Genomic DNA, 8,342 nt, shown 5'->3' with positions numbered 1-8,342 from the left:
CTGTGTCACAACTTACTAGGTGTGTGACCTTGGGCAAGTTGTTGAACTTTTGTTTCTAAGTTTATCCTGTAAAATGAGTATAATTATAGGACCTACCTCATAGGGGACTTTGAGGATTAAATATGCTTAAAGTGTATTTAAAGCAGTGTCTGTAACTTAGAAAATATATAAGCATGATCTAGTATTGTTATTATTTTACAAACAAGCTTCATTGTTTTCGAGCCCCTTAGTAACCAGAGAAAGTGACAATTCCCTTCAGCAAGTCTGTAGATAGGACACTCGTTATTAACAAGTTTTGTTTCTATATAGAGATCTTACTCCCCCCCCCCCATGAATTCCCCAATGCAGAGATTTCTAGAAACCTACCTACCATTGGTTGAGGGGTCACTTCTTTTTTTTTTTTTAATTAATTAATTAATTAATTTATTTATTTATTTTTAATTTATTGGGGTGACAATTGTTAGTAGAATTACATAGATTTCAGTTGTGCAAGTGAGGGGTCACTTCTGAACTCTTTCTGAGAAGCAGTGAAAAAAATCAAAGGTCTGATATTTTTTTTATTTTCCAGCAGCTCAATATCTCTGCTTGTGTCACATCTCTGAGGACATGTGCATAAGTGATTGAAAATGCCCACTGAAGCCAATATTGCATTCACATCATCAGGACTGCATTAGAAAAAAATATCTACTTCCCCAATTTTCACCCTTCTATAATTGCATGACTTTTTACAAGCTCCCTGATCTGACAGGCTAGATAACAACAGAAAGCTGTTTAAGAAAAGGGTATTTGTTGTGATTTTAATTTCCTGAATTGAACACCCCAGAAAGCCTGAAAACAAGATTTACTTTTTTCCACCTGGCAGATCCAAAGAGTTGGGAAGATTTGGGTAGAATGTCCTCATTACTTAAAACAGTTTCATTGAAATTGTAAAAATAAAAACAAGTCTGTTAAGATGCCAAGATTTATTATTAGCTGTCTTAATGGCTAATGACATGATAAGACCTTGTAAGAACCTCTGCCAATTAAATTGACAGGTGTTTACTATGTAGAATATTGTAGTACCTGTAAGAGGAAAGGATACAAATTTTTATTTCATGCATTTGTGAGAACAGTTACCTTTGATGTGTCTATTTGGTTTTTAGGATGGTGCAAGCCTCTGCTCTTGTAAGACTTGAACTGCAGAACCAATGCATGAACCCTCCCCTGGTGAGTTAGCCATTTCCTTAACACTGTCTATGTCTTATCTGCCTTTATCAAGGTTCTGTGACATTCATTGGCAATGTCGTTTGGTTCAACTCCCTAACAATTCTCAGCTCTATAATATGGTAAATGTCTAACAAGTTACTTTAATGTCTGAGTTTTCCATTTTTGCTAAAGTTATGACTTCTTTTGAGGTTATTCGTGAAAATATTTCTGGGTTTGTCCACCCCCATCCCGACTTTGTTCCAGGATTTACCCGCAACCTTTCATATTCTCTTTTCTGATAGGCATGTTGTGACACAATACCATTTGTTAAGACAAGACTTAGTGTCTAAATCACAGGCTAGCATTCCACAATTTGTGATGACTGGTCACATGAAGAGTAGGGAAAGAATATGGTAATAGTAGTAAAATTCATTTCTCCTTTTGGAAAAAAATGGATCAAAGGATTCAACCAGGAAATAGTGAATCAATGACAAATTAATAATAAGGTGAGAGACCACGCGACTAAAAGATGATCTCAAGATTATTACTATACAATGAACTAATTTCTTATGTAGATAAATGCTGGACAATTTCTTATTGTCATAGTACAATTGGAGGTGATTTCATGTGTTCATTTTGCCACATGAAGTTGGGTTTGGTCTCCTTTCTAACATGTCATCAATGTCTGAACTTGGGCAAGTTTCTAAACAATTCTGGGCTCCAGTATCTCTACTTAAAAATGGGAGCAATAGTATTTTTCTATTAGATTATGAAGGCAAAATGTCATAACGTAAAAGACCTGGTACCCAGCAATCACTTAATTAATGTTTGTCTTCCCCACCTCCATTTATAGAGACAGAAAGCAAAGAGATAACACCCAACTCTGCTTTCATCTGCAAATATATTTTTCATTGATTATCTTATGAATATAATCATTGACTCAGAACAGGTGAAATTTTCATCTCTCCATCCTTCATTCCTTTATTCATTTCTCAGTGCATATACTACAAGCTAAGAACTGAGTGTCATGGGAGACACAAGAGAGAGTAAAGTATTGATTCTGTACTTACGGAGATTGGGGTCTAGAAAGGGAGGCTGTATATTTTTTTAATGCCAGTAGAGAGACAAAATAAGGTATTGTCTTAGCTTATAAGGAGAAATTATTTTAACTGGGTTATCAGGGAAGGCTTCATGAAGGGGGAAGTGTTGGGTTGGGTTTTAAAGAAGGGATACAGTTTGGACAGCAGGGACAGAGGGGATACAATGAGCCAAGACCGAAGTAATGTGATTGGGTGGGAAAAATGTTGACCCGGAATAGGAAAGACTTGGGTTGGCATTACCTTGGATGAATCACTTCTCCTCCCTGGCCTTCAATTTCTTTATCTATGAAATGTGTACAGTCATCTCTGCCCTGTTGGTCTTTCATGGCTCTGGAGAAGACCAATGGGAACTTAAACATTTGAAAACCATGAAACCAATCTGTAAATGAAAAGGGTAAATTTTTTCTCACCTCCCTTGTATTATAAACTTCATGAGGGCACCTGACAAAGCCAGTCATGTAGGTCTTTAAAAAAAAGTTCGATGAAATATATTAAAAAAGCACATTGTAAACCTTAATTATTTATAATGTTTGTCAATTATACTTCAATAAAGCTGGAATCAAAATTTGATGAAATAATGAGCCATTGATCAAATGACTGAATCCAGAGTATTATGAACTGAATGTCTGTCTACCCAAAATTCATATGTTGACGCCCCCATCCCCAATATGGCAGTATTAGGAGGTGGAGCCTTTGGGAAGTAATTTGGTTTAGATGAACTTATGAGGGTGGCGCCCCATGATGGAATTAGTGCCCTTACAAGGAGAGGAAGAGACATAGCACTTCCTCTCTCCACCATGTGAGGATACAATGAGAAGATGGCCATCCAAAAGCCAAGAAGAGGGCTCTCACCAAGAACCACATCTTTTGGCACCTTGATGTTGGACTTTCCAGCCTCTAGAACTGTGAGAAATAAATGTCTACTGTTTAATCCACCCAGTCTGTGGTGTTTTGATAGAGCAACCTGAGCAGACTGAGACAACGAGTGAGTGAATAAATGAATGAAACAAAACAAAAGCACAGAGTAAGAAAACATACATAGAAACAAGGAATAAACGATTGTCTTTTAAAACATGTACTGTAGCTGGTTTTAAAAATATAACCTGTGGCTAGAGGTAGTGGGCCAGTGGCTCTCAGAGTGGTCTGTGGACCTGCAGCATCAGTAGTACCTGGGAACTTGTTAGTAATGCAAATTTTGGGGCCCCTGCCCACCTACTGAATCTGAAACACAGGGGTGGGGCCAGCAGTCTGTTTTAGGAATCCCTCTGGGATATTCTGATGCCTAGTAAAGTTTTGAGAACCATAACTCTGTACTAACGTGGGGAATTTGGAAATTGTTTGCTGTAAATTTACTGTTAATGAAGGTTTTAGCTATGGATGGACATAATCAGAGGTATACTTTTTAGGATGATAAGGCATGAAATTGTGCCTACAAGAATTTGTGGCTTTAACATAGAAAGAACGATTGAAAATACCGGAAAACATATTGTATTTGCCAAGCCCTAGAGTTGAAGATTTTGGTTTTTCCTAATTCTAGATAATATGCACATCACCACCTAAGAGGCAAAGCAGAGCAGGCATTGCTGCCAGGTATGGGGAGACCTGCTTGGTCTGCAGAGACCTGGTGGGATTTGACAGTTCACTCATGTTTATGTGAAAATACATGAGTGACTGTCAAATATGGTCCCACCCAATCTCAGAGGCCTCTTAATCTTGACCAACTGAGGGGAAACATTAAATGGAACCTTCCAAAGCTAGTTAAATGGTCAACTTTTCCTAAAACCGGGCGAACTCTACACAGGCTGCAAATTTAGCTGTCTCGAAGGGCTGGTGGAAACAGGTCTGCCAAAGGAGAGGGCATTGTGTGAAGGAGAAATAAAGACCCTCAGTGGAAAACATTTATGTTAAGAGAAAGAAGAGTCAAGAAGCAAAGACACAGGGCCAGTAGGGATACAGTAGGGGGAAACAGGATAAGGGCTGTTCAGAGTGGTTTGGGACTGCTGGGATGACCAGTCACTGGGTTTGTCCAGCACTGCTGAATTTCCCCAAACACAGGATATTCAGGACCATCCCTGCCAAACCAGAACAGTTGGTCTCCCTAAGACTATGCTCCCTGACTTGTTTTCAAGACCTGGGGAGAAGACATGGTGAAAGCAGAAAAATCACTGCTCTAAACATTCTCTAAATATTGTCTGCAGACTTTCGGCGATATGAACATCACTTGGGAATTTGTTAGAAATGTAACTTGTCGGGCCACCCTAGACCTGCAGGAGAACAAGAGCCCCAGCTGATTTGTCCACACATCAGGTTGAGAAAGACGGCCTTAGAAGATCCTGGGAGCCCCGGGTGGCATGCCTCAGTAAGAAAATGTAACACTGATGGAAAGCAGAGAGAATTTCTGTCTATGATATGGCTAATGACCAGGTCGGCCAGATTCTAAGCCAAAATCATATCAACCTTGCCTGGAAAGGAACAGAAGCACTGGGAAGATTATGTATTAAAGGACAAATGACATAAAGTAGCCAAGTGGTGCCCCCTGAACTAGTATTAATTGTAGTAGTTGTAGGGAATGTGGGGACAACCAGAAATCCAGCAATTGTGTGGTGAAAGTAAAGCTACAGAAATACTCTTCTGATCCTATTACTGTGACCCTGTTTGGGTAAAAACAGGCTAATGTGGGCTGGGAAATGAGTTATGCTTGGAAATGTGGAGCCACAGCACTATGGGTAAGCTTGTAGGGAAACATGAAAGATGATGTATAGCCCACTAAAAGTATTTCGCTTGAGCATCTTGACCTCACTCACTTGCACATCACTGAGATATGCAAAGAAAGTTTAGTTTCCCTCCTTTTTCTCTACTTGGTCCACCTTCACAGGCTCCAGCTCTACAGTCTAGCAGAGATAATTTGCACTTAATTAGTAGTATTTCATTTTCTTTCAGCTTGAATGTAATTTTTTCACTTTAAATATTCTAACCAGTGGTTCTTAAACTCAAATACGCAGCAGTCACCTAGGGGACATGTTGAAACACAGAGTGCTGCCCTCCCCTCCCCCCAGGATTAATCAGAAATCAGGTGGGAACTTAGAGTTTGCATTTCTAAGGAGTTTCCAGGGAATGCTGATATCAAGGTCCAAGGAATACACTTTGACAACTTCTGATTCAAACTATTCAGCACTTTATTTCCATCCAAATGTGATGGTTTCAAAAGTCTTAGATTAATGTTTCTCAAATTGTTCGATTTTCCCAGTCAAACATGGATCAAATGCATGGCCTTCCTGCATATGACCGGTGTGTACCTCGTGTTCCAAGTAACTCACCATGCCAGTTCAACACACCTAAACTGGTCTATATCCTGTTCGACAAGATAAGTCCACTGATAACATGCTACGATGTCACAGCAATGTCAATTTATCTCACCTCACACCAGTAATAGTTTGTGGACTCTCAATGGCTTGGGGACCACATTTTGAGTAACATTGTTTTAGATAACTTGATCTTTCTGCGAGTCGCTACCTCCCTCTTCCTTCTTTTTCCCAAGATAGTGTCAGGTTATATGGGCGCCCACGTGTGTGTGTGTGTGTGTGTTATTTTATCCTCGTGGCATCCTTGGATCATGCACTGTCTTCTGGACACTCAATGATCACCCCTTTAGAGGGGCTGGATTCATCTTCTTTCTGGAACTGGGACCACTGAAATGTTACTAGGTCCCATCTGATCTTTTGGGATGTCTGCTGGCCTTCACTACTGCTGCCATAACCCTGAATACTTCCCCTAGTATCAAAAATTCCCCTACCCCCATGGCCTCATTCCATGCTGCTCCTAGATCTCAGTTAGTCCCCCAATAGTCCCACTGGGGAAGTAAGAAACTCTGAGACTCCTGCTTCCCACACATAGGTCATGATGCGACAGGAATGCTTTCTAAGTCTTCTGTATCAACCCATCTTCTGTTGCTGCCTCTGTACCACTGCTTCTGAGTCACATGGGATGTGGTGCTGCTGAGCCAAACGGTCAGAATCCCCTAGAAGCAGTGGAGTGCTAGAGGGAGCTCGTAACTTAGCCAATTGTTAATTTTTCAGAAATTTTGCATCCCAGTTGTTAAACACAGTTATTATTAGAAGTAAAATAATGTAAACATACATTTAAATGACTTATATTAAAAGCAAATATAATTAATGCCCCAAATCATCACTTGCTATTTATTTTATTACATGTTATTATTATCTGTGTTATTATATGTATGTGGAGTAAATACTACAGAACAGTGTACTTCTGTACAGCTCTTCCCAACTCTGTTCAGTGATGTCAGTTGATAGCTTCAAGTCAGCCACGGTAGGAATATTGACACCATGGAAATAAGCAAACATTATAAATCAGGGCTCCATCCTCCTTCACCTCCACCTCACCAAGGCCAGTTGTTAAACATTTATCAGCACACCACCGCTTAGAGACTAAATCTGGGAAAGTGAGCCACTAACCCAAGTGAGCCTCTGGTCACCCTTTACTTATCTAGATGTTACAAAGCTTCCCTATCCCTGAATGTTAGCCCTCCAAAGGTATGTGTGGTAGATTGAAAACTAGAGCCTGAATACCATGTTGTCCTACTTCTGTCTCTCTTCTCTCTCTACCATCTCTTGGGACCAGAAGGAGCAATCCTCTACCTTTCAATTTCCTCCACAGCTTATCCTTCCTTATACAGTAAGGATAAACATTCATGGCCTAAGACCACCCTCTGATATTCTTCCCCCAAACCTATATATGTAGTCCAATCATGAGAAAACATGAGATAAACTCAAATTGAGGAATGTTCTACAAAATATCTTTCCAATCCTCTTCAAAAATATCAAGGCCATGAAAGCCAAGGAAAGACCAAGAAATATCACAGCTTGGAGGAGACTAATGCACTCGATTCAATGGGGTATCATGGATTGAACCTTGGAAAAGAAAGAAAAGTAGTAGAAAAACTGAGGATATCCAAATAAAGTCTGAGAATTGTCCCGATGTTAATTTCTTAATTTCTATTATTGTATCATGGTTATGTAAAATGTTAACATACTGCGAAGCTAGGTGAGGCTATATAAAAGCTCTCTGAACTATATTTGCAGTTCTTCTGTAAATATACAATTATTTCAAAATAAAACTAATGAAGGAAAAGAATTCATGGCCTAAGTAATAAGTGAAATAGATATTTTTTTTCTATTCTATGGGGGAAAAAAACTTATGATCTATATCCATCTGCTTCATAATATGATAAAAGGGGGAAAGATAGGGATGGTAGAAAATCTTTTTCTCCTAACAAAGCCTGGCTTTCAAGTCTTTTATCTTTTGCAGAATAAAAACTTTTATTTTGAATGTCGTAGGCTGAACATTAATTCTTTCTTTTCCTTTTTCTTTACAATTTTCCTTTAACAAAACTAATTCCCCTACCCTGAAAGTGAATGTCTTTAGACAATGAAAGAGGTCATATACATACAAAGTAGATTAAAATAAATTTAAAATATTACCTTTATTTCATGCCTATCTGAAAATGGGCCACTGTTCACATACTTATGTCTCTTTCTAAATGGAAGAATAGCCAGGGAGTAGAATCCATGAATAAGGAAGGGCAAATGTGCTCCAGGGTAATGCTTCTTAAACTTTAATTTGTCTTTGCATCTCTTGGGGATCTTGTTAAAATGCAGATTCTGATTCAGTAGGTTTGGGGTGGGGACCCATATTTTGATTTTCTGACAAGTTCCCAGATGATGTCTTGCTGCTGGTCTCTGAATAGCAAAAGTGGAGAGCCCTTTCTGAAGTAGGTCCTCTTCCCTTGGCATAGTAAACATAAGAAAAGTGTTTCCTGGCCAGTGGCTTAAAAATACATAGGAAAAGCAACAATACATTTGTAAGAAAGGAAATATAATAAACAAGTTAAGCAAAGACGAAATGCATTAATCAAAATATGACATTATTGCACACATTGAGAGGGAGTGAAAGATGGGCTATCCAGGCGTTCACTGGACGTTAAGTGAAGCTGTTTTTGTAATTTAACTTGAAGCCCCAAATAAGAGTCACTGTATT

At 39.0% G+C, this 8,342-nt stretch overlaps 1 long non-coding RNA gene across 1 annotated transcript in view; it reads left to right on the top strand.

The window, feature by feature from the left end:
• Positions 1-1,141: 1,141 nt before the first annotated feature.
• LOC117037128 (uncharacterized) overlaps positions 1,142-8,342 on the top strand; it is a 43,360-nt gene continuing 36,159 nt past the window's right edge. The window contains exon 1 of the long non-coding RNA XR_004425469.1: positions 1,142-1,206. This is a non-coding gene — a long non-coding RNA (uncharacterized LOC117037128). The remainder of the gene's footprint in view (positions 1,207-8,342) is intronic.

The sequence above is a fragment of the Rhinolophus ferrumequinum genome, chromosome 17, assembly GCF_004115265.2.
Source record: "Rhinolophus ferrumequinum isolate MPI-CBG mRhiFer1 chromosome 17, mRhiFer1_v1.p, whole genome shotgun sequence".
NCBI lineage: Eukaryota > Metazoa > Chordata > Mammalia > Chiroptera > Rhinolophidae > Rhinolophus > Rhinolophus ferrumequinum.
This window is presented reverse-complemented; position numbering and strand designations above follow the sequence as displayed.